The 21,724-nt window shown below is 37.8% G+C and overlaps 1 protein-coding gene across 5 annotated transcripts in view; it reads right to left on the bottom strand.

The window, feature by feature from the left end:
- Positions 1-21,724, bottom strand: part of SHOC2 (SHOC2 leucine rich repeat scaffold protein) — an 87,550-nt gene that overhangs the window by 65,493 nt on the left and 333 nt on the right. For 2 of the 5 annotated variants that reach the window (XM_086378981.1, XM_086378985.1), the window contains exon 1: positions 21,205-21,256. The exons of 1 other annotated variant lie outside the window; for it this stretch is intronic. The gene's annotated coding sequence lies outside the window, so the exon portion shown is untranslated. Of the gene's footprint in view, positions 1-20,645; positions 21,092-21,204; positions 21,257-21,368; positions 21,713-21,724 lie in introns of those variants that run through there. 2 more of the 5 variants (XM_086378983.1, XM_086378984.1) reach the window with 2 other exon arrangements.

The raw sequence follows: 21,724 nt of genomic DNA, 5'->3' as shown, positions 1-21,724 counted from the left end.
TGATGCCATCCAGCCATCTCATCCTCTGTCGTCCCCTTCTCTTCCTACCCCCAATCCCTCCCAGCAGTCAAATCTTCTCATGAGGTAGCCAAAGTATTGGAGTTTCAGCTTTAGCATCAGTCCTTCCAATGAACACCGAGGACTGGTTGGATCTCCTTGCAGTCCAAGGGCCTCTCAAGAGTCTTCTCCAACACCACAGTTCAAAAGTATCAATTCTTCAGCACTCAGCTTTCTTCACAGTCCAACTCTCACATCCATACATGACCACAGGAAAAACCATAGCCTTGACTAGAACCTTTGTTGGCAAAGTAACGTCTCTGCTTTTGAATATGTTATTTAGGTTAGTCATAACTTTCCTTCCAAGGAGTAAGCGTCTTTTAATTTCATGGCTGCAGTCACCATCTGCAGTGATTTTGGAGCCCAAAAAAATAAAGTCTGACCCTGTTTCCACTGTTTCCCCATCTATTTCCCATGAAGTGATGGGACTGGATGCCATGATATTAGTTTTCTGAATGTTGAGCTTTAAGCCAACTTTTTCACTCTCCACTTTCACTTTCATCAAGAGGCTCTTTAGTTCCTCTTCACTTTCTGCCATAAGGGTGGTGTCATCTGCATATCTGAGCTTAATGATATTTCTCCCGGCAATCTTGATTTCAGCTTGTGCTTCTTCCAGCCCAGCGTTTCTCATGATGTACTCTGCATAGATGTTCAATAAGCAGGGTGACAATATACAGCCTTGACATACTCCTTTTCCTATTTGGAACCAGTCTGTTGTTCCATGTCCAGTTTTAACTGTTGCTCTCTGACCTGCATATAGGTTTCACAAGAGGCAGGTCAGGTGGTCTGGTATGCCCATCTCTTTCAGAATTTTCCACAGTTTAAAAGACAAAAGTCGTAAATATCATCTGCTACAGTTTGGCTGGGAAGTTCTGATTCATCCACCATAGTCACTAGACATTGCTCCTTTGGATTTCTATTAATTTCGGCCTTTACAAATTCTCTTAATGGAAAAAACTTCAATTTCCTGGAAGACTGTAAAAGGCACCTGGAATAGTTCTTTGCTCAAAAAGATAAAAAGTTTTGGGAAGATGGAATCATGAAGTTGCCTGAAAAAAGGCAGAAGGTAGGGGAACAAAATGGTGAATATGTTGTTCTATAAAGTTCTTGGTGAAAATGAAAAATATATCACTTACTTAAAAACTAAAAGAACTTTTTAGCCAACCCAATATACGGAGAACATTCCATCCATAAGTAGGAGAATAAGCATTCTTTTCAAGCACATATGGAACATTCTCCAGGATAGACTATAAGCTAGGCCACAAAAAAGTCAGTAAATTTAGGAAGACTAAAATTGTATCAAGCAACTTTTATAATCACAAGGCTGTGAGAATAGAAATCAACAAGGGAAAAACACTGCAAAAAACACAAATACATGGAGGCTTGAACACACTAAACATCAATGGATTACTGAAGAAATTAAGGCAAAATTTTTAAAAAAAGAAAAAAAAAACAGATAAATGAAAATACACTGAGCCAAAATCTATGGGACATAGCAAATGCAGTTCTAAGAGGGAAACAGTGATATAAGTGTATCTCAGGCTGCACTAAGAATCTCAAACAACCTAACCTTACACTTGAGGGAATTAGAAAAAGAAGAAATAACAAAACCCATTGTCTGGTGGCTCAAAAATGGTAAAGAATCTGCCTGCAATGCATGAGACCCAGGTTCAATCCCTGGGTCAGGAAGATCCCCTGGAGAAGGGAATGGCAACCCACTCCAGTATTTTTGCCTCGAGAATCCCATGGACAGGCAAGCCTGGCTGGCTCAGTCCATGGGGTTGCTAAGAGTCAGACATAACTGAGCAACTAATACATACTTACTTACTTAATGTCAGCAGAAGCAAAGAAATCATAAAGATCAGAGCAAAAATACATGAAACAGAGACTAAAAAGCAAAAAAAAAAAAGGGGGGGGGGGCAATGGAAAAGATCAATGAAACTAAAAGGGAGTTCTTTAAAGAGATAAACAAAGTTGCTAAACCTTTAGGCAGACTCATGAGAGAGGGCCCAAACAAAATCAAAAATGGAAAAGACGTTAAAACCAACACCACAAAACAAATGATCACAAGAGATTACTATTAACAATCATATGGTAATAAAATGGACAACATAGAAAAAAAGGACAAATTCCTAGAAATGTACAATCTCTCACAACTGAATCAGGGAGAAACAGAAAATACGAACAGACTAATTATCAGGAATGATATCAAATCAGTAATCAAAAAATTCTCAACCAACCAAAGTCCAGAACCAGACAGCTTCATAGATGAGTATTACCAAATATTAGAGCTTCCTTGGTGGCTCAAATGGTAAAGAATCACCTGCACTGCAGGAGACCCAGGTTCAATCCCTGGGTTGGGAAGATCTCCTGGAGAAGGGAATGGCTACCTACTCTAGTATTCTTGCCTGGAGAATTCCATTGACAGAGGAGCCTGGTGGGCTACAGTTCATGGGGTCACAAAGAGTCAGACACGACTGAGTGACTAATACTTTCACTTTCACAATACTTTATGCTGCTTTATACCTTTAAGTACACCTCAATAGTTATAGCTTGATCTGTATCTTACTCTCTTAGGTATAAAAGATAAGGAAATAAACATAAAGCTATAATAAACACAGATGAACGAAACATACCCATTAAAGGAAAAAGTCTGATATTAGATCACAAAATAAAATATAACTGTGCATACTAGATTCACCCTCATCCTGCCCAAATGTGAAAGGATGAAAATGAAATACATGCAAATTCTGTATGTACAAAATGACATAGGGATTATATTGGCACAAGGATATTCATTGTAGAACTATATGTAAACAATAATATATTCAAATAACCTAAGTGCCCATCACCAAGGCCATGGTTATATACATTATTTTTTATTCAGTGAAATACTTTGTAATTACTAAAAAGAATGGTCAACAACCATGTACTGGTATAACACAATTGAGACAGTAAAGCTTTCTGGGTAATAGTTAGAACTCTGTAGACAGACTGCTGGAATTCAATTTCCAGTTCCCCAACTACCTAGCATTTTAAAGTTTCTATGCCTCAGTTAATTTCTTTGTAAGAGGAGGATGAAATAATACTATCTACCTCTCAAGATGTGGCATGAAGACTGTGATGAAGATTAGTAATAAATACTAAAATGCTTGTTAAAACAGGCTGTAGAACATACAAAGCACTGCAAAAATATATTAATTATAAATAAGTGAGAAAAACCCAGGTGTAGAACAGCATATTGTGCTATTTACGGGAAAATATATATATATAAACATATGCTTATATGTACAAAATACAGAGGTACCCACAAAACTGAGAGTGGTTTTATAGGAAAGAAAACTAGGCAGAAGTCTCAGAGTAGGAGAAATATTTGCTGCATATGTCTGTATCTTTTGGACTCTATCATAAGCATATATTGAGCAGACAGAAATCAGTACTTAAATTACCCTTAAAAATCTTAAGGAATCTAAGATAAGTAAACACAGTGCCACTTCTTTATTAGCTCTCTGACCACTGTGCCTAAGGTGCATTTACTCAGATCAAAGGTTACAAACAGCAGACTCTCAGAGACAAATGTATTTCTTCAAACTATCTATGAAAGCTCAGATATTTAATATGTTACTGTATAATATACAAAAGGAATTTATCTTTGGAGACAACATTACAAATACAAATATCAAAAAAATGTTCAAAGAAATGTGCATACAAATACCAAACATTAGAAATAACTTACATGTACATCAAGTGTCAATAAATTATGGTGCCACACAATGGAGTTTCATTCAGATATTTAAAATGATAGCATACACACATAAATTTAGGTTTACAATTTTGCACATAAATGATAAACAGTAAATTATGGACTCTTCAAAGTTCCCTGGACTGCAAGATCAAACCAGTCAATCCTAAAGGAAATCAACCCTGAACATTCATTGGAAGGCCTGTTGTTGAAGCTCCAATACTTTGGACACCTGATGCAAAGAGCCAACTGCAAAAGATCTGGATGCTGGGAAAGACTGAAGGCAAAAGGAGAAGGGGGAGGCGAAGACAAGATGGTCAGATACCATCACTGACTCAAACAGTCATGAATGTGAGCAAACTCTGGGAGACAGTGAAGGACACATGGGGTCAGAAAGAGTCAGACACAACTTAGCAACTGAACAACACCAACAACAAACTATGGACTCTTTCTACACAAGAACACAGATATCCTTCATTCCTTTTCATTGTTATAATTTGTGGTATGACTACACCATAATTTACTTAATCATTTTCTTATCAACTGACGTTTAGGTTATTTCTATTTGCCTTCAGTGGGGGGGGGATAGGTAGCACAAATAATGCTTCATTGAACATAAATCTTTATATACAGGAACCAGTATTTCCATAAGGCAGGGTCCTGAAAGCAGAACTGTTCGGTCAAAACTAAAGTGCCTTTGAAACACGTATGCTAGTGTTAGTTGCTCAGTCGTGTCCAACTCTTTGCAACCCTCTGGACCATAGCCCGCCAGGCTCTTCTGTCCATAGATTTTTTTCAGCAAGAATACTAGAGTGGGTTGCTATTCCCTTCTCCAGGGGATCTTCCCAATCCAAGAACTGAACCCTGGTATCCTGCATTGCAGACAGTTTCTTTACCGGCCGAGCCACCAGGGAAGCACTAAAATATGTGTAAGTAGTTCTAAACCGTCTTCTTCCAAAGAGAATGCATAAATCTACACTCTTTCAATCTTGACAATCATTATTCTTTCTCATTTTTATCAATCTGATGTATGAAAAATGACATATTATCTTTATTTCTTTGATTAGGGACGGTGAAGAAATCTTTCCATTCTTCCCGTTTGTGGTATTCAGGCAAAATACGGACTATAGCTACATTATGTATAATACTCATCATGGTTTTAACTTTTCTTATTTTGCCAATATTTAATCATTGGAGGAGAAGGAAATGGCAACCCACTCCAGTATTCTTGCCTGGAAAATCCCAGGGACGAAGGAGCCTGGTGGGCTGCCGTCTATGGGGTCACAGAGTCGGACACAACTGAAGCACTTAGCAGCAGTAGCAATCACTGGAAGTTTCACATACAAATTCAGACTACTACTTCTCATTTTTAAAAAATTTTTAAATGTGAGCACCACTGGGTCAACATTTATTAATGACAAAAACCAACTAGTGGTGAACAGAAGTTGTGCCCACACAGCGCTCTCCAACTCAACAATCTCATATATAATCCCTACTGAGTTCACTCATTTATGTTACCTGCCTGATCTCTTGCAGGAATTTAAATTTAGCATTCTACTGCTATTGAGTTACTTGGCTATATACTAGTTATGAGAATTCTTCCTATGAAGGATATGTGTGCGTGTGTGTGTGCACGCACGCACATATAAGTAATTATATATATAAAGTATTTCTTGTCTCAATTTTTAACTTAATGATATTGTTCATATATACATATATATAGGAATCGCAAAGTCTTAATCAAATGATAGCAATGTTTATCCTTGGTTGTAAGAATGGCTTTCACTTTTATTTATCTTTGTATCATTTTTTAAAATAAATACAAGAATCCCCTCCTTTTACAATCAGTGAGGGGGGAAAGAAAAAGCTATGTTCATTTTGAAACAGAGAATGGTAGTTCGGTTATGTTCTCTTTTAAACTAACAAAGAAAACTCTAATATACAATACTAGAGGAGGGCAACATAATAATCAAACCCATTTAAATTAGTCCACAATAGTTCATGAGGAGCCAAATATAGCCAATACTTCAGATTTGACTGCTTTACAAGCGATATTCAAAAGTGCCTGGAGCGATCTGATTCATATTGAAGTTATAAAACCAAATTTCTGAATACTGACAGTTCAGAAACCAGCTTTTTCTTCAATTATGAATATTTCAATTTTCATAAATATAAAAACTATAGTTTCGTTCAGTCAACATTTAAAATATACTAAATGCCATGAACTGCACAAGGTGCCAAGTATGCAACCATAATAAAGCATATTATCCTTACCTGTAAGCTAACAAACAAGTGTAAAGGCAAAAACAGTGTGGTAAGAGCTGTTGAAGCACAAAGGCACTTATGAGCCTTGGAAAGGCTTCATCTTAAAGAGACAACACCTAAGAAGATATCAACTATAAGAGTGGGAGAGGGCCAGGAATCCTAAGGTCATACTGACTCCTCTCTCTCCTTCATCTTTCATATCCTAACAATCACTAAATCCTACTCATTCTTCCCATAAAATTACTCCTGGCTCTTGAACTTCTCTTTATTCTCAATGCCACTACCCTGAGCCAGGTACACTGAACATTCTCCTGTAATAGCTTTGTAACTGGTCTCAAGCATCCACTCCCCATCTTATTCTTAATCTAATCACTACATTGTAACTAAAGTAATCTTTCAAATACTCAGGGATTTCCCGGTGGTTCAGATGATAAAGAGTCTGCCTGCAATGTGGGAGACCCAGGTTCCATCCCTGGGTCAGGAAGATTCACCGGAGAAGGAAATGGCAACCCACTCCAGTATTCTTGCCTGGAAAATCCCATGGATGAAGGAACCCAGCAAGCTACAGTCCATGAGGTCACAAAGAGCTGGACACAACTGAGCGATTTCACTTTCTTTCTTTCTTTTCAAATACTCAAATCTAATCAACCAACTATCCAAATTAAAACACCTGGATGGGAGAGGGGGTGATCCCACAAACACAGCCCTCAAGATAAAATCCAAAATTCTTAGCAATAATTCTCAAGTCTTTCATGATCTGGCCCCTGACTTCAGCTACAACTCCAACATTCCCCACCTTATCCTCTGGTCACAAACACTTCTTTCCAATCCCCCAAGTTCTGCTACCTCTTGTCCCTAAGACTTTACATGAGCTATTTCATTTGATCAGAAACCAGCATAAAATGATCTCAGTTCGTTTCCAAGGCAAACCATTCAATATTATAGTAATAAAAGTCTATGCCCCAACCACTATGCCAAAGATGAATTGGAACGGTTCTATGAAGACCTACAAGACCTTCTAGAACTAAAACAAAAAAAAAGTGTCCTTTTCATCATGGGGACTGGAATGCAAAAGTAGAAGTCAAGGGATACCTGGAGTAACAGGCAAGTTTGGCTTTGGAGTACAAAATGAAGCAGGGCAATAGCTAACAGAGTTTTGCCAAGGAACACACTGGTCACAGCAAACACGCTCTTCCAACAACACAACAGACAACTCTACACATGGACATCACCAGATGGTCAATACCAAAATCAGATGGATTATATTCTTTGCTGCTGAAGATGGAGAAGCTCCAAACAGTCAGCACAAAAAAAGACCACAAGCAGACTGTGGCTCAGATCATGAACTCCTTGCAAAAAACAGGCTTAAATTGAAGAAAGTAAGGAAAACCACCAGGCCATTCAGGTATGACGTAAATCAAATCCCTTATGATTATACAGTGGAAGTGACAAATAGATTCAAGGGATTAGATTTGATAGAGTGCCTGAAGAACTATGGACGGAAGTTTGTGATACTCTACAGGAGGCAGTGATCAAACCATCCCCAAGAAGAAGAAATGCCAAAAGGCAAAATGGCTGTCTGAGGAGGCCTTACAAATAGCTGAGAAAGGAAGAGAAGCAAAAGGCAAGTGAAGAGGAAAGATATACCCATCTGAATGCAAAGTACCAAAGAATAGCAAGGAGAGATAAGAAAGCTTTCTTAAGTGAACCATGCAAAGAAATAGAGGAAAACAATAGAATGGGAAAGTCTAGAGACCTCATCAAGAAAATCAGAGATACCAAGGGAACATTTCATGCAAAGATGGGCACAATAAAGGACAGAAATGGTATGGACCTAATAGAAGATATTATGAAGAGGTGGCAGAACTGTACAAAAAAGATCTTAATGACCCGGATAATCATCATGGTATGGTCACTCATCTAGAGCCAGACATCCTGGAGTGGGCCTTAGGAAGCATTACTATGAACAATGCTAGTGGAGATGATGGAATTCCAGCTGAGCTATTTCAAATCCTACAAAACAATGCTGTTAAAGTGCTGCACTCAATATGCCAGCAAATTTGGAAAACTCACCAGTGGTCACAGGACTGGAAAAGGTCACTGCAATGCCAACGAATGTTCAAACTACCTCACAACTGCACTCATTTCACATGCTAGCAAGGTCATGCTCAAAATTCTTCAAGCTAAGCTTCAACAGTACATGAACAGAGAATTTTGCAGATGTACAAGCTGGATTTAGAAAAGGCAGAGGAACCAGAGATCACACTGCCAACATCTGTTGGATCATTAAAAAAGCAAGAGAATTCCAGAAAAACACCTACTTCTGTTCCATGGATAATGCTAAAGCCTTTGACTGTGTGGATCACAACAAATTGTGGAAAATTCTGAAAGAGATGGGAATACCAGACCACCTGTCCTGCCTCTTGCAAAACCTGTATGCAGGTCAAAAAGCAACAGTCAGAATTAGACATGGAAAAACGGACTAGTTCAAAATTGGAAGAGGAGTATGTCAAGGCTGTATATTGTCACCCTGCTTATTTAACTTCTATGCAGAGTACATTATGGGAAATGCTGGGCTGGAAGAAGTGCAAGCTGGAATCAAGATTGCCAGGAGAAATATCAATAACCTCAGATATGCAAATGACACCACTCTTATGGCACAAAGCAAAGAAGAACTAAAGAGCCTCTTGATGAAAGCAAAAGAGGAGAGTGAAAAAGCTGGCTTACAACTCAACATTCAAAAAACTAAGATCATGGCATCTGGTGCCATCAGTTAATGGCAAATAGATGGGGAAACAACGGAAACAGAGACAGACTTTATTTTCTTGGGCTCCAAAATCACTGTGGATGGTGACAGCAGCCATGAAACTAAAAGATACTTGCCCTTTGGAAGAAAAATTATAATAAACCTAGACAGTACATTTATAAAGTATAAAATATTTTAAGTATTTGTATTTATCAGTGTATTTATATTTATCACTTTGCTGACAAAAGTCCTTCTAGTCAAAGTTATGGTTTCTCCAGCAGTCATGTACAGATGTGAGAGCTGGACCATAAAGAACGCTGAGCGACGAAGAATTGAGGCTTTCAAACTGTGATGTTGGAGAAGACTCTTGAAGAGTCCCTTGGACAGCAAGGAGACCAAATCAGTCTATCCTAAAGGAAATCAGTCCTGAATATGCACTGGAAGGATTGATACTGAAGCTCCAATTTTTTAGCCACCTGATGCGAAGAGCTGCCTCACTGGAAAAGACCCTGATGCTGGGTAAGACTGAGGGCAGGAGAAGGGGGTGACAGAGGATGAGACGGTTGGATGGCATCATCGACTCAACAAACATGAGGTTGAGCAAACTCAGGGAGACAGCGAAGGACAGGGAAGCCTGGCGTGCTATACAGTCCATGGGGCTGCAAAGAGTCAGACATGACTGAGTAACTGAACAACAACAATAGAAACAGGTTTACAGTTCTTCACTGAGATCCATGCACCCTTCAGATCTCAGTTTAAATATCAGGGAAGTCCTTCCTGACTACTCAAAAGCATTTCTGAATACTGTCTCCGCTCTCTGTGCTCCCACTTAAAACTTCCCCTATCAGAGTATTTTTCACACTGTATATTTGTCAGATTAGCTATTTCACTCCCTCATTTAAAGCAGTGGGAAAACAGGGAGCTTACTGTCTTTTTCACAGTTTTATTCTAATAGTTATAAAATAATACCTAACAGTTTAATTTATTGAAAGAATTGTTGAGTATTTGTTAACTTGGGCTTTATCTACCCTACTAAATAGCAGCCTTCCTACAGTTTTCCTCTTAAGTACTTTACAGGTTCAAAGATACTATGAACTTTTTATTAAACACACAATAAGCATGTAGTAAACACTTGCTGAAACCAGTTGAACAATAAGCAAAGACAAAAATCTTGTCTCATTGCATACTTCCCTATACTCAAAATTAAATCACTCAGATTTTTTAATGAATAACTAAAATGGCAAGATTTCAACTATTTTCGTTTGTTTATAAAGATCTGAAATGCTCCTTATATTCTTTTACTAGTTGAAATAAACTGCTCTCCCCTCCAAATCACATAATTCTATGTATTTTTGTAATTCAGGTTAAAAAAGGAATCTTCAAAACTGGAAAACCAAAGATTGAGAAAGTACCCAAAATTAACATGTTCAAGGGAACATTACTGTTCAGAGAGAAATGGAAAAACACTGCCCTAAGCAGCATGAATGAACATGATGCGAGAGTTAATTTTCATGCAGGCTAAAGAAATAGCTGTAAATAAATAAATTGTTCTATATTAGTCCATGTTAATTAGAATCAAGGCAAGAGTGCACAACTCATAGCATCTCTAAACTCATCTCCCCCCCTTTTCTAAAGAGGCAAGATGAAATAGTTTAGACTGAAATAGTTTGGACTAACATGCACGGAAACTAAATATTATACAGTAACAAATACATGAGAGTTTTCCAAGAAATTTGGTATTCCTTCTTATGGGAAAGCACAAGATTTATTATGTAATTTTGATTCTGAGCAAACAAAAGTTTTGAGCAAAGAACTGAAAATCTGTTTACTCAACCTAAAAGTCAAGCCATAATTGAGATTACAGCTCTCTTGTACAACACTTCACTATATACATAAATTGTAAGATTCTCCAGCAAAATAAAAGGAAGAGGTGGGATGGGGGAATTTAAATGTCTCAAGATAACTAAGATATAATAATAAATGTCATATCTTGATCAAACTTAATCTGAAAAGTTCTTAGGCCACACAGTCTAAAGAAAAAGATTTGTGAATATTTGCTTTAACAGCCTTTCTTTCCCAGAACTCAAAACATGTCAAACAGAACCTAAGTGTTCTCAAAGAACACTTACTCTTTAACATGGGCTAATTGGCAATAAATCAAAAAGTTGGCTACCTAATTATCAGTGTAAAGCAAACGAGATAAAATGTAATTCCTATCTTAGGTTATATGCACTAAGGTGATTACAGTATTTTAAAAGTATTTTCAACTTAGAATTTGATTTTCAGTACTTTTAAGCTAAAAATTAATCTCATTTAATTGCTTTTTGTGTGTATAAACCCACATATTCCTTCACTAGATCTTATTTGATCATAAAGTCTGTCCATTACTCATTCTATAAACTATCAGAAACTGTCAGGAAAAAAATATAAACAAAAATAAATTTACCACACACAGCAAGATTAGAGGACTGTGGTGTCAAGGCAGGTATATTACATTTAAGAGTCAGTATTTAATAAGTTGCCTTTATTATAAAACAAAGTTTTTCTTATATTCATATAGTTCACTTTTTAGACTATTTAGATGAAGACCAGTATGCTCAGTTATTTATCTATTCATCCTAACAGCTGTTAAAACAGAATTTACATTGTGCATTTGGGGCCTTAATAATATAATCTCATTATCTCTGTATTACATTTTAAAAAATACCCCAAAGCAAAAGTCTTCCTCATACAAGATTAAAAAAAAAAAAACATGGAACAGTCAAGCCCAATTTAACTTAAGGTTAATAAAGATTCTTTCCCATCAGAACCTACTCTAAATATGGAAAAGCAGCCCGTGCTTATAGATTTGAATATATATTAAAAAAAATTTTTTTTTGCAATTTAACATATTAAATCTAACCAGTTCCCAACTGGTTAGATGTACTATCTACTACTATGTGACTATAATTGCAAAATGAGTCCCACATAGTTTACAGAAGCTTTAATGTAAAAAATTCTTACATCATAAAAATGTAAATCATTTAGTAATTTGCAGGTAGCAATTGATTTATTATTTAAATTATGCCAGAAAAAAAGAAAAAGCATTATTTGGCCATACTTAATTTCAATTACTCTCAGAAGCAACTCAAATATTATCAAATTGTTAATTATAAAAGCTGGGTAATGGTATGGTCAAAAAAAAGATGTGTCAATTAAGAAATTATTTTTATTTTTACACATGATCTACCTTTGAGGATTATTCAAAGAATTTGAACATAATGGGCTTCCCTGATGGCTCAGCTGGTAAAGAATCTGCCTGCAATGCAGGAGACCCTGGTTTAAATCTTGGGTTGGGAAGATCCCCTGGAGAAGGGATAGGTTACAACTTCAATTATATGAAACTTAATTTTAACTTTCTTTGATAAAATAAAAATCTTCAAGATCTTACTACAGAGTCATTATAAAAGTATCAATTAGCATAATATGTGTGTGTGTGTGTGTGTGTGTGTGTGTGTGTTTGTGTGTGTAAATATCAGGTATAGTGAGCTCCAACTGAAAAAAGGCCAGATAAGTTTATTTTTGCATATAGATAATTAGTTATGCGTTAAAGCATTACTCACAGAGCTAACTCTATAAAAATTACATAGCTGACTTTAAAGGCAAATTTATTAAGTCCTTCCTTTTTCATATCACAAAATCTTTAAACTGAAACATTTAACTCTAAAATCCATTTGTCTGATAATAATAATTAGCATAGATCAACTCAGTACCTTTTTTAATTAACAAAATAAGCTGGTAAAAAGTATGTTTTATAAAATGCCTTGACAGTATACTATCCTGAACAATGGATATAAACTAGTTTCATACTTTACAGTTAGTTTCTAATCAGTTTCAGTATCTGTTTCTCACAGTCTGATACAATGCTGCAACTTCAGAGTTGCACAACATTCTGGGGGAAATGTATAAAATTATATACATTGAAATACTTAGTCCTGTACACAAGCATCATGACAATTTCACAAGAGTGGTCAAACTTTTTAAATAAAAATATTAATAAATTTTAATAGAATTAAGTGTTTGTTTCAAAAACTGTGACTCCATTTTAAAGAATCATTGTTCTCAAGTCCCAAAACAATTTTTGCTTTTCATGCCTTATTTGCAACCTAAAATATTAACTGATTTATGTCACTCACTCACCCATTGACTATCATATTTGATCATCTTCAGGTTTTTCCTGCCCAATCCAAAGCCCAACACAGACTCACGTTCTGGACCTTCAATACACTGTTCTTGTCCTAAATATGCATGTTCTGTGTGTACTACTATAAGCTATTATATAACAGGAGGTGGGATAAATTAAAGAATAGTGCAGCACTATAAGCCATTGAGCATGCTGAGTTTCCACAGTTGCTTAGTGGGTGTTCTGAAACTAGGCCATATTTCTAGTATTAAGAATTTCAAATCCCTACTTCCAAAGCAGAAATAAATGTTTTCAAAATTAAATCATAAAACCTTACTATTTTAAGCTGCCTGGTATATAAGTATCCCATTTCTATGACTTTAAAACTGTAATTAACACATGGTAGATAAACCAATATTTGTTTTAGCAACAAAATAGGAAATAACTAGCTCTTTTACCTATCCTTATATAGTCAGAAAACACAATTGATTACAAAACTAAGACAAAATAAATTTATATGAACCAGAACTAAAGCCCTTTAAGTGAAATATCAAATTCTTTATCCCAGAAGACATAAAGAAAACAAAGTTGAATTAAAAATAATATATTTCAGGTCATCCAAGCTGCAACATTCTACAGACTTCTAAAACAAGTATTATAACCTCCAATCTAATTTTTCCAGTCTAGGTTACCAAAAATGCCAAAAATAAACAATAAAACTTACTCTTTAAGGACTTCCCTCATAGCTCGGTTGGTAAAGAATCTGCCTGCAATGCAGGAGACCCAAGTTCAATTCCTGGGTCGGAAAGATCCTCTGGAGAAGGAAATGGCAACCCACTCCAGTATTCTCGCCTGGAGAATGCCATGGACAGAGGAGCCTGGCAGGCTACAGTCTATGGGATCACAAAAGTCGGACATGACTTAGCAACTAAACCACTACTCTCTTTAACAGTTTAAAAGTTGCTTTATGTCATTTTGTCATATCACTGCAACAGGTATGTTTTCATAACATGTTGTTACTCAGTTTTACATATTTCGTACCTCAGTACACAAAAGAAACACATGGTAGGTATAAAATCCAAAAGCTTTTAAGGCAGTAATAATATACTGCACTAAATCAGGACTTTCAATCATTTTCTTCAATTTAATTTTACTTAATAAATACTTACAATACCTACTATGTTTCATCTCATTAAGCAAATCTTCCCAATAACAAAAGGCTAACATTAAAACTGCAAGGAGATCCAACCAGTCCATTCTGAAGGAGATCAACCCTGGGATTTCTTTGGAAGGAATGATGCTAAAGCTGAAACTCCAGTACTTTGGCCACCTCATGTGAAGAGCTGACTCATTGGAAAAGACTCTGACGCTGGGAGGGATTGGGGGCAGGAGAAGGGGACGACAGATGATGAGATGGCTGGATGGCATTGAGTCTGAGTGAACTCCGGGAGTTGGTGATGGACAGGGAGGCCTGGCATGCTGCAATTCATGGGGTCGCAAAGAGTCGGACACGACTGAGCAACTGAACTGAACATTAAAATTTGTTATCATTTTAGATGGAAACCTTTCTGAAATACAATACCTGTTCCTGTGTCATTATCAAAATTTACCAACAGCAATTAATATCTTTGTCATGATCTTACATCATCGTTTTTGCTATACTATTCTACATATAAAACAGATGGCATCTTAAAAGATTTTAAGTATTTATCACATTAATTTATTTTTTAATGTCTTACGTCTGCTTTTTAAGTACTTTACCCTTGCTCTTATTTTCAACTTTCATAAGGCCTCTAGGAGTACCCTATTCTTTCTACATTTGGCTACCAAACTTTAAAGTAACTGTACATTATGAAATTTTAACGGAGAAGTCAATGGCAACCCACTCCAGTACTCTTGCCTGGAAAATCCCATGGATAGAGGGGCCTGGTGGGCTGCAGTCCATGGGGTCGCTAGGAGTTGGACACGACTGAGAGACTTCACTTTATTTTTTCACTTTCATGCATTGGAGAAGGAAATGGCAACCCACTCCAGTGTTCTTGCCTGGAGAATCCCAGGGACGGAGGAGCCTGGTGGGTTCCATCTATGGGGTCGCACAAAGTCGGACACAACTGAAGCGACTTAGCAGCAGCAGCATAAAATTGTAAAGATCCCTCAATTAAGGCCTAGGGGGTTCTAAGAGCAGAAAATGTGTTTAAGAGCAAAAGCATTATGATATCTTTGTCCTTTTTGGCCTGTTTGTTTGGGGGCCCTAGACAAATTTTCTATTAGAAGCCTTACAAAGTTAAGACATTGTGTACTGGAGAAATGGTAGTAAAGAGGACAAATACTTGATGCTCATCATGAAGCTTACAGTAATGCAAAAAAGACAAAGACATTAAACACATCATTACAAAAATGATGAGTATTATAAAAAGGCAATAACAGGTGGGAGACCTTAAAACAGGAGAATCTAACTAGAGATCAAAGGCTTCCCCAAGGATGTGATATTGGGGCCTGACCAGCAATTAGGAGGTTAGCCAGGTGAAGCGAGCATGGGGCTGTACCCAAGGAGATGACACCAGAAAGTTTTAGTTTCTTAAAAGATAACCTTGAGATAAGTGAGACGTTATAACATTTATATGGGAATTGCTAAAATGTGAAACATTTAAAAAGGAATTTCTCAGATTTCTATAAGGAAAATAACAGGAAGGACTGCTGTGCTTAGTTGCTCAGTCGTGTCCAACTCTTTGTGATCCGCCATTCTCTTTTGTCCATGGGGATTCTCTAGGTAAGAATTCTGGAGTGGGTTGCCATGCCCTCCTCCAGAGGATCTTTCCAACCGAGAGATCAAATCCAGGCCTCCCACACTGCAGGCAGATTCTTTACTGTCTGAGCCACCAGGGAAGCTCAACCAACAATACTGAAGTGTGTAGCCTATCCCTTCTCCAGGGGATCTTCCTGACCCAGGAATAGAACCGGGGTCTCCCATATTGCAGGCGGATTCTTTACCAACTGAGCTATCAAGGAAGCCCCAACAGGAAGGATTGAAAAAAAGCCAAGTATGAGAATGTTTTAAAATGGGAAACTACGGCACGCTGGGAGAGCCGAAGAGCCTTCATTTCATCCTCAAAAAGTATTAAATCACACTGCATGAAAAATTACTTTTTAATAGTCAAGTTCAGAGAACTTTTAAATCTTAAAAAACTTTTAAAGGCATACAAAGACTTCTAGCAGGCTACCAGGATATAACTACTGATCATACAGTCTGACTTTTAAGCAAAGAGTGGCACTCTGAAGTAAGTATGGAAAGAGGCTATTTTTAATGTTCTCAGAAGAGTGCATTTTAAATATCTGCGAAATAACTCACCATGAGTTCTAAGGAAGGAAATTCATAAATGTTACTCTTAACAAGATACATAAAAGCTGAGAAAAATATATTTAAGTATGATATGAGAAAAATATATTTAAATACTATTTTGAAACATTTTCTTATTATCCAAGTTCCATGCTTCAGAATTATTTCACGTTAGGCTGATATGTTCTTCTATTTAACTATGAAAATATACTTAGTTAAAAATTTTAAATAATAATTTGGAGCAGATTCCTAACATTAGTGCAGATCCATAGTTCAAGCCCCAAATTAAATGAGGCACAAAAGGCATACAATCTCTAAAGATAATAACTTTAATGAAAGCCTACTGTATCACTTAAAATATTAACATTAGGTCATAGATGGACTCCAAATTGTTATTCCCTGCAATTCTCCAAATGGACCTTAACATCTCTAACTTCTATGCTTTTTCTACCCTCCATCCAACTTATTCCTCAAGAGTTAGTTCAGGTTGTATCCTTCAGTAAGCACTGATGATTATACATGCAGTCTGAATTAATTCATCTGAGTTCTTCAGTGTATACTGCTACCAAAGCACTTGTCACACTGCAAAACAATTAACTACTGTTTGTCCCCTTCATGCAACAAACCATGAACTTACTAAATGCAGAAAACAGTATATTTATCTCTGTGCCTTTACAGACCGGGAAACACACAGCACTCAGGAGAAGGTCTATGACATGAGTGAGTATGAAACTAGTGAGAAACACTTACATAACAAAACTTAAAGGTTAACTCAAAAACTATCTGCAAAATGGTAAAATTCCTGAAGGCAGTGTTGTACAACACAAAACCGGAAACAGAGAAAGCCCAAATTTAACTGATGAAATTAACTCCAAATTCTAGACATCACCCATGTCAGAACACATCATTTCTACCTACAAGGCATTAGAAAAACTGAAAGAAAAAATATTTATCTGTCAACGGTGAAATTACTTAACTAAACTTGCAAGATTTATAAAGTATTTGAGGGCAAATAAGATGCTTAAATTGTGTGTTCACAGTGCTATGAACATTAGAAGATAGACATTCCAAAATATTTCATAGTAGTCTTTCACATAGGGACAAATCATACCCTCTTTTAAGGTCATCTATAATGTTTTAGCTTCAAGCAATATCTTCCTTATTTCCAATAAAAGAAACTTTAACCTTTTCTAGCATGAACTACTTTCTGTGACCAGTTATGATATTTACAAAAGTTGGAATGAGATACGTAGTGTGAAATAATCTAATTAGTTCTTTAAATCTTGATAATGGGAACATCATACTTTCTCAAAGAGCACATATGTTAGCAACATCTCAAAAGCTGAAGAGCCCTCTGCAATTAGAATATGCTTTTCATACACTAGAACTTTGATTTGCTGAGTTAAAGATGATGTGCTAAAAAACTGGGAACCAGGAGAAAATGCCAAAGACAGAAGAAATATTATGTTAAAATAATGCAACTACATATTTTAGAACATAAATTAGTTTCTTAGACTTACGCATGTTCTTTTCTACCTGCGCTGGTTGACAATTACATTTCAGAGCACTCCAATACTTAAAGCACACTATAGGTCAACTTGTGACAGAAATTTTTAATATTTTAAAAGTCAGAGTTGATAGTAAAATACAAAATTTAACTACTGTGTTAACAGAAAAAAAAATTTCCAGAAAGATATATAGTACATAGCCTTGATACAACGTAAAATTCAGAAGACAGGAATAGCAAACCTGACCTATATATTCTTTAGTCAGTAAAAGATTTAGCCTTAAATTATAATATGCCTAATGCTTAATGTGAAATATGTAATGCAGGAAATATAAGTCAAATAATAAGCAAAAACAGCAAATTTATTTGCAGTACTCCTTTTTCAAGTATCACATAGAAGTACTTTATTATTCTGCTGCTAAATTACAGCCCATTTCTAATTCATCTATAACAAAGTATTACTAATTCCCCACGGATCTTATTAGGAAATATCAAAGTTTTATATCTAAGTTTCCTCTCCTAATTGGTATCTTATAATCCAGTTCAAGAACACCTTCACTAAGCCCAAGTTACAGAACCTCAGAATTCACCGAAGGACAGGAGTCAGCTTGTTTTTCTGTTGTTTTTTATTGTTTTGAGAGTGTTTTGGTCTTGTGATTTTTTTAATTACTATAAGCATATATTCTGTTTTTTCATTCATGAAAAATACATAAACGATACAGTGAACTGAATCCTATGAAGATATAGTCTTTCATTTAATCTTCAACCTCCAAAGAAATTCATTCTAATATCTGCATGCCCAGGTTAGTGTATATTTTTCAGTTAAAAAAAAAAAACAACACAAAAAAAACACAACAGATTCTGGTATTCTTTTCTCATATGATATTTAAAATCTAAAAACTATTTAAACTGTTTAAAGAATACAAGTCTTACAGAAATATTAAATTACACAATATTGATAATCCAGCATATTTTTAAAACAAATATGACTGCAATTTAACTGCCTGGATAACAAGGAATTTCAATTTTCACGCTTGCCCTCAAAATCCATACAGGTAACGCAAGGCAAAAAAAAAAAATACCAGCAGTTATTCAGAAGCCATCTTTGGGAGCATTCCACCTAGAATTCCAGTTTATTATCTCTCTTGAATATGGGAGAAGCCCTCTCCCAAGTCACTGAAGAAACAAAAAAAATTCAAAAAGTATAATTCCAGCCAGCATAACAAAAGAATTTATGATTTTAGTGTTCCGTTTGAAAAGTGAAATGTTTCAAATTTCTGACTGGTTTCTAGTTCACAAGTTGCTGTGTCTTGTTACCATTATCAAAACAGTTCTGATCAACTTTCTGAATATGGTAGCTTAAAAACTCAAAAAAAAAAAAACAAACCCAGCTGCAAGTTATTAATGTATTTCTTAACATCACTCTTTAATCCATTACCATTCATAACAAATAAAAGAGAAAAATCTTAAAAACAGCTGAAAAATTGTATTAACAATCAAGAAATCAGAAAACAAATGCCAACCTGAGATCAATGTGTTTTTCAAAAACTGAACAAACGCCGGGAAAACGTAGTAACCTTAGAGATAGGCCATGTCCGTTATTTCCAAACTGGCATTTCAAGAATATAGTTTTATATGTCAGCTTTATGTTACACTTAAACCATTAGACAAAGCCTTTATTTCTCTGTGGTCTACTTTAAAATGCATATGCATAATTAAAACTTTTACAGTGTGCCTGAGGTGCAAATTAGTATTTAAAAGATTATCATATTCAGTCTAAGATCCTTATGTAGGTAGGGAATGGTCATTTTCATAATTATTCCTAATAATTCTTGTCACTGTCACACAGAAAACAAACACTTAACAAATTCAAACTATGAACTTTAAGTTTGCTGAATGTCACAAATTGTACTCAATAGCTAAATCTCAAATACATAGTAACAGACAGTTACAAAGGCTGTAACATGTAAAGGTGAGGGTAGAGATTAGCAACTAATAAACTGAGGTCTTTAAGACAATCTTTCTTAAAGGGTTGATGATGTAAAAATTACTTGGTGACACAAGTGTACTCTAAGATTCTGAAAACCTAACAAAAAATAGTTTTAGATACAACTATCCATTACTCCTGAGTACTGAGCAAGGAGAAAGTGCTGACATTTACGAAGAAGTGTATAATACTGCACAGGTGTAAGCTTAGATATAGACTGGTGGTACTTATCGTGAGGGAAGCAAATACTATACAGTCCACATCTGCAACCCAATTTTGCTTCAGCATCCCTAGAGACTTAGAAAACATTTTTTGGGTAGATTGCAAAATATTGCTTCCTCTTTTATTCTCATCACCCCCATTATGATACAAAGCAACAGAAAAGAAAATCAAATCACCAACTGAAAGGGCTGAAAGCTTAAACACACACACAGACACACACACAAAAGCATCTTCTTTCCAACTATTGAAACGGTATTCATTTCACCTGTTTGTAGATCCACACTAACACAATTACACAAACCCTCTGCTGATTTTTGAGGGAAAAAAAAAAAAAAAAGGAAGGCAATTAATGGCTTGGAGTCATTCTTCTTCTACCTAGGAAAGGAGGGGAGGGAGGTGGTACAAAACAATGGATACTGAAGGGCTGGGGGAAAATCGTTTTGTCCCGAAGCCTCTAGCATTGGGGGGGGGGGGGGGGGAGGGGGGGGCGGGGAGAAGAGTACTTTTCCTCTACCCCTAAAAGCCTCCGCGGAAAAAGGTTGCCATTAGGCATGTCCAACAGAGCACTCTTGGATGCCTACAACTCGCTTCACCAAGCAACACACCCAAAGCCGACTCACCACTCTTCACGGAACCGAGAGGAGACGGTGAGCGCGGTGGGCTTTGGGGAAGGGGCGAGGAAAGACTCCACCCCGTATCACTATCGCTGCGCCAAGGCCCCCGCCAACGATTCGCACGCCCACGGGGCGCCCCGCAGCCTGGGCCCGGTGACCCCAGGAGCCTAGTGGAGCGAGACTATCCTCCGGGCGCCCCCGGCCCCGGCCCTTGCGCCGGTTAGTCCTCGCCCGGGCGCTGTCCCGGCCGGCCGCCCGCCCGCCGCCACCGCAGGCCCGGCCCCCGGACACTGTCAGCCGGCCGGCTCGCTCTCGGTGCTCGGCTGCGGGCCCCACAGGAGAGTCAGCTCCCAGGGCCCGGGCCTCCCGGCGACAGCACCCAGGAAAACGGCGGCGGCGGCGCCTCCTAGGGCCCCGGCACCTCGGGCCTCGCCCCGGCCCCGCCGGCTCGCGCCTGTCAGGACGCACGGGGCCTCCCCCTACCGACCGACCGCCCGACGGACAGGAAGGAAGGCAAGAAGAACCGGCCAACAGGCACCCTCCCGCCTCGGCGGCCCCTAGTTACCGTCAGGAGCCCGGACTTCGCCATCCTCCTCACTCGCCCTCCTTCCTCCTCCTCCTTGGAAGCGACGCTGCCCAACCGCCGCCCCCCGCCCGCCCCTCCCCCACTCGCCCCGCCCCGCCCCGCCCGCCCCTCCACACACTCTCGCTTCTACCGCCCCGCCCCACCTCTCGAGTGCTGGCCCGTCAATCGCCGGGGAAGAGAAACAGGCGGGGCCAGAGCCGCCAACGCTGCCCAATCAGACAGACGTACTGTCGCCAGCGACGCTACCCAATCAGAATGAGGTATTGGCGCCAGCTTCCCTCTCTGCGCCCTTTTCCTTTTCTCTGCTCCTGGACGCCCTCTCTCCCGCCCACTGGGCGCCGCTGGCTAGCTGGGCCACAGAGAGAGCCTCCAGCAGGGTAGAGTGACAACTCTCAAGCGGAAGTTACTGTTGACGCTAAGGCAGCCATAACTGATAATGGCAACGGGAGTTTCCTGGCCTCCCGTCTCCTGTGTGACGTAGTTTTCCCTTCGCCCAGAC

The sequence above is a fragment of the Bos grunniens genome, chromosome 26, assembly GCF_055505025.1.
Source record: "Bos grunniens cultivar Pamir isolate PY7600 chromosome 26, Bosgru_T2T1.0, whole genome shotgun sequence".
NCBI lineage: Eukaryota > Metazoa > Chordata > Mammalia > Artiodactyla > Bovidae > Bos > Bos grunniens.
The sequence above is the reverse complement of the archived record's forward strand: the minus strand, read 5'-3'. Positions and strand labels throughout refer to the sequence as shown.